Below are 6,000 nucleotides of genomic sequence, written 5' to 3' on the forward strand. Positions count from 1 at the left end.
TGCAGTTGCTCACTTTGTTATCACACATTAGTAACTGACATATATTCACACTTGAGAACTGCAACACCTACATTCAAATGTTATATGAGCCTGTCCATTTATAAATTTAGGAAAGGTGGTCTCCACTTGAAATACCACACAATATTGCAAGTATTTGAAAAAATCATATACATGAGGCAATGAAACTGTAAGGACTTGTGATGGGTATATGACTTACAAATTAATGTAGAATGATGACAGGTCATAAGTTATCAAATTTAATTTTCATTCACGTATTTATGGTTTTTCTCTGAACATGATAATTAAATGGACACCCTGGCTGCAAACAGGCGTTGATGTACTTCATTAGGGACATGTTGAAAATGTGTGCCCCGACCGGGACTCGAACCCGGGATCTCCTGCTTACATGGCAGACGTTCTATCCATCTGAGCCACCGAGGGCACATTGGATAGCGCGACTGCAGGGACTTATGCCTTGCATGCTCCCCGTGAGACCCACATTCCCAACATGTCCACACCACTACACTAGAATGTAGTGGTGTGGACATGTTGGGAAAGTGGGTCTGACGGGGAGCGTGCAAGGGATAAGTCCCTGCAGTCGCTTTCTCCTCTGTGCCCTCGGTGGCTCAGATGGACTGCCGGCACGGTAGCTCAGCGTGTTCGGTGAGAGGGCTAGCTGCCCTCTGTAATAAAAAAAAAAAACTGAGTTACTAGATCAACAACGAACTGAAATGGGTGTCTTTCGACGTCCTCCAGAGCAGATACAACGAACAAAATGAGATAAAAAAAAGAAAAAAAGAAAAAAAAGATGGATAGAGCGTCTGCCATATAAGCAGGAGATCCCGGGTTCGTGTCCCGGTCGGGGCACACATTTTTAACATGTCCCTAATGAAGTACATCAACGCCTGTTTGCAGCTAGGGTGTCCATTTAACTATCATTTCACTTGTAATTTTATCGGATGATTACTAATGGTGACTTCTGTGTACAGTTTGTTCGCTGGGACTTGGAATTCAGTGGAAGCTACCACGTTTACGGCCATCGGTTGTTCCGCCATATATTGGTTTAGCCGCTTATTTGCTGCCCAACACGAGATGGCCATTTAGTGAACAGTTTGTGCAGTAGACCCACCTGTCAGGGCAGTCGTCTCTCTCATGTACTTTGGAACAGTCAGGGCAGGAAGGCAGTTTCCGGGGCGGCCGCTTATAGAAAGTTTTTTGTACCGTGCGACGTGATCGTGGAGGAGGTCGGCCTTTCTGAACAGCATCAACATCTATTGCGCCTTCCGTGCGGAAATTGCGTTGCAGTTCCTCGGTCTCGCGGCCGTAAACAGGAGTATGTACTGCGGTGATATCGGCCCAAGTTTCTAACCGTTTTCCTGCGGCACTGGACACTTCAAACGTTTGGTCTAGTTCTAGGACCTTATCGAGTGTCGAGTTTTCCAGTTGTAAAGCATTGTTTCGGAATTCCTTATCAGGGGCACCACGTATAATGATGTCTCGAATCATTTCCACGGCATAGGACTCCTTGTTCTGGGGGGTAACGAAACGACATTTCCGACTGAGGCCCTGTAGTTCCGCTGCCCACTCTCTATAAGACTGATTGGGCTCTTTCTTGCATTGGTAAAACTGAACTCGGGACGTAATGACATAAGAATGACGTTGATAAAACGGCGTTAGCAAGTCACACATGTTCTTGAAGGAGAGTTCCGAAGGAGTCGTGAGCGGAGCTAACTTGCACAAGAGCCGGTATACTGTAGGTTTGGACCAAGACAGGAAAAGAGATTTCATTAATTTGGCGTCGCATACCTGAAACGCTTGGAAATGTTCCCGCAGTCTGGTTTCGTAGGAATCCCATCCTCGTCGCCATTTCTGTCCTGTTATGTTCGCACTATAACACAACAAATATTCCGTGATAACCAAATATATTTGACCTTCTGTCACTCAAAACAAAACTTAAGTTCGACTACACAACATTTCGCTGGCTGTAGCGCCAAGGAGAAATCAGAGTCACTAGTAGAGAATACAAGTCCAAACCACTGCCAACCGATCGATACCGACGCGTCGCAAGTTTCCAGCCAGGGAAGTCACAGTACGGTTCGGTCGTCGTGAATCCAGCAGCCGGGTAGTAACACAGTCATCGGCGAAGATTGAACTGGTTAAACGGGCTCAGGAAGCTCGCTGAAGTCCGCAGGTCCGGCCAATCAAAGTGTTGGTAGATGGCGCCCTTATACGGTTGCTCACTGTGGTGGCAAGGGCAGCGCCGCCAGGGTAATCCGTATCGATAGTGGTGTGTACGCGACGACGCGTTCACTCCCACCAGTTGTTGACATCTTGTGCGACGCTAGCGGTACTCGCTGTGTACCGTGGGTGTTGTAGCACGAGTTGACGGCTGCTGCGCGGCGCCCGATACGACACCCAGGTTTCGTCATCCTTGACAATTGAGTCCAGAAAGTTGTCCTGTTCGGCTGCAAGGCGGTGAAGACATGCGCGGGAAGCATCAACTCATTGCCGCATGTGGTCCTCAGTCAGCATGCGTGGCACCCATCTTGCGCACACCTTCCAATAGTTCAATGTTTCCGTTAAAATTCTGTGAGCGGCGTTTCGGGAAACCTCAGGAGCCAACCTGCAGAGATCATCCAGGGTGTTCCGCCCATCTTCACGCATGCTTTGCTCAACCTTCAACACTGTCTCCTAAGAAACTGACGGTCTCCCGCTCCTTTGTTTGTCGTGAATTTCGGTCCCACCAGCTGCAAACTCTCTACACGCCTTACGAACACTTCTGACATCCATGCACGCCTGACCATACACTTCCGTCAATTGGTGATGGATGTCAATCGACTGAATAACTGCGCGCAATTCGCACTTTGCGGTAACATCCAACTGGAGCTCCGTTCTCAACGGCTGCCAAGCCAAAAGTGAGCGCATCAGCGCAGCGTGCTCATGTTTACACACAGCGCTTGAAGCACTCTTCATAACAGTGTGACCAGCTGCCACACAAACAGAGGTCTGTACTTATAAAGAAATAGGAGACCTTACTTTTGGGATTACCTTCGTACCTACAATTAGGCTGCTTCTAGATGAGTAGGAGTGGTGGGGGTACGTAATCATGAAATAACGTTTATTGCACCCAGCTGTTGTAGCTTTACGTATTCAGTACCCATCTATTCGCATGCATCCACATCAGTTTTGCAGATAACGCATAATACACGGCGAGGCGCCAAACAGATGCCACATTCGTAAATCTCAGTGCCTGGTCATATTCAGACAGGCGCATTTTAACTCCGATAAAATTCTCCGAACTTGACTCCTGGAGTTCCGTTTCGCATTTTCCGCACTGGTATTTTACGCCACATTCCGTTCGTTTGTTCCGTACAGCGAGTCCTCAATGTTTTGAGGCAACGTATTCCGGGAGAGAATGAAATCGAGTTGGCTCGAAATAAAGACGTTGAACATTTCTCTTGCATATAAATGGAACACATTAAACTAATTAGGGATGGAAAGAGGCACAAAGACCGAAAAAAGACTGCTTCGGCCCTGTAGCTAACATCGCTCCGGCAAGAGTACTCACAATACGAGGGCTCTAAATAACCTCGATGGTATTCCAACGAGAAGTCATTCTCTGTAGCACTCAAGAGCACGGCTTTTTGAAGTACGAATCTCTCTTTAAATGAAAGCGCACTCTGGTTGAAACAAAAGATTCATTCATCAGCCACACTTCTTTTAAACACGCGGAAAATCTGTAGCGGTGTCCCTACCGACTCAATTCACCCATCTACATTCCTGAACACTGTGAGCTAAGAACAGCGTCATTTCTCGAAGACAGAAAAACGAAATCAATTACCACCAGAGGAAGATAAACAATACATATTACTGTAAACTTAGATTCAGGAATCTTGAAATTCTTACATTCAATACAATTTTTCGAACGTTTTAATGTTTAATGTGAATACTGTACAATCTGAGAATCTGCTCTAATGTGCTTTCGCAATATTGTTCGTTTTCGTTCGAGAGTTTACGGCAGTTATTTCAATAATGCCTCTATGGAACTGGTTGTTGCACCGTTCTCTGTCTGCGGTAGGTTCCCCTCCAAATTGTGCGGTGTGTGGTGTCGTTCGAAGCACAGCATTTTAACTTCGAAAGTATTGTATTTCTTTGATGGTGTTCATATTTTGTTTATATATTTTATCGTTTTGGTAGCTGATAACTTTGTTTCTTTTGCGCAGAGGAAGAACGTCTGTAGTTGTTCATATTTTTAGTGCTATGTGCTAGAGAATAGACGTCTAACTTGGAAAAGATGCTGCAGTGACGCTATGGGAAATAATAACAGAATACAATTTCGCGGAAGACTGTGATCGGAATAAAGATTTAATTGTGGGGAAGTTAAAAATACAAGCGGAACTATTATGTAAGAGTGGACGATAATGCAAACTACTGCAGAAACAATGAAAAAACGAAATGGTGTAAAAAGCCTCAAAATCACATCCATAGACATTTATCACCAAGTGAAAGATTTGGAAATGTCAGCCACAACCGAAGGGGATTATTCGGAGCTGATGTAGAAGATTGTTGTCCAGCAGAATCCCAGATCGCCGGCCGTTGTGGCTGAGCGGTTCTAGGCGCTTCAGTCTGGAACCGCGCTTCTGCGACGGTCGCAGGTTCGAATCTTGCCTCGGGCATGGATGTGTGTGATGTCCTTAGGTTTAAGTAGTTCTAAGTCGATGGGACTGATGACCTCAGATGTTAAGTTCCATAGTGCTTAGAGCCATTTGAACCATTTGAATCCGAGATCATGTTAGGAAAAATAAACTACTTCAGTGTCAAGGAATTTTAGAAATGGGTTGGCTGTGGTTCGGTAAAAGCAGTTATTCAGTGGAGAATAACTAAGATAACATATTTTTCCTTTGTTGTTCAGTGTCATAATCTGCAAACATTCACGATATTTTCATCTGGTTATACGCGTCTTACAAGAACATTATCGATTGTGTAGTGGATTCAGAACATTTTGTTTACGATACTACGCTTCAGTGATTACTTTGTGTTCACTGCAGTAAAGATAGTCGATTGCGTGTTCCCGCAGAGAGCAATAGGCGCTCAAAGACTATCACAAAATACCTGGAAGCTGGTTATTGCATCACTGATTGCGGTATTCAGTTCTGTGTATTATACGTTCATCGATGTTAACTCTTCATTTAGTTCAAGATTATGTTTTCTGATGATTTTGCCTTTGCCTGTAAAGCTGAATGTAAGTTGGAGTGCACTTACAGAGTTGTGAAGATTTTCTGTTAAGTAATTGTATTCGTTGTTAAGCTCACGTCTTATGGATTCATTTGCCACAACCATATCATTCTTTGTACATGATCGATGTGGATGTGGATGTTGCACGCTGGTGGTCTGCCATCTTACGGTGCTACGAAGGGCCGGCCGCGGTGGTCTCGCGGTTCTAGGCGCGCAGTCCGGAACCGTGCGACTGCTACGGTCGCAGGTTCGAATCCTGCCTCGGGCATGGATGTGTGTGATGTCCTTAGGTTAGTTAGGTTTAAGTAGTTCTAGGTTCTAGGGGACTAATGACCACAGCAGTTGAGTCCCATAGTGCTCAGAGCCATTTTTTTTGCTACGAAGGTCAAGTACGGCAGTCATTGTCACTAAGGTGAATCTCCACTCAATTTCAAGGATGACACTGAGAATTATAAATACCAGGGTTGTCCAGAAAGTAATGCACCTCTTTTTTTCTCAGCCGAAGACAATGCTACGGATGTGAAACGTTACATATGTACTCTAATGGCCATTCTAATTGCTACACCACGGAGAAGACGTGCAACAGCCGCGAAATTTAACCGACAGGAAGAAGATTCTGTGATATGCAAATGATTAGCTTTTCAGAGCATTCACACAAGGTTGGCGCCGGTGGCGAAACCTACAACGTGCTGACGTGAGGGAAGTTTCTAGCCGATTTCTCATACACAAAAAGCAGTTGACAGGCGTTGCCTGGTGAAACGTTGT

At 45.2% G+C, this 6,000-nt stretch overlaps 1 non-coding gene across 1 annotated transcript; it reads right to left on the bottom strand.

Moving 5' to 3' along the window:
• Window positions 1-367: 367 nt before the first annotated feature.
• On the bottom strand, window positions 368-442 carry Trnat-ugu (transfer RNA threonine (anticodon UGU)). The gene has a single exon. It is a non-coding gene; the product is annotated as a tRNA-Thr (tRNA).
• Between the last annotated feature and the right edge of the window lie 5,558 nt (window positions 443-6,000).

This window comes from Schistocerca gregaria, chromosome 1, assembly GCF_023897955.1.
Source record: "Schistocerca gregaria isolate iqSchGreg1 chromosome 1, iqSchGreg1.2, whole genome shotgun sequence".
NCBI classification, from domain to species: domain Eukaryota; kingdom Metazoa; phylum Arthropoda; class Insecta; order Orthoptera; family Acrididae; genus Schistocerca; species Schistocerca gregaria.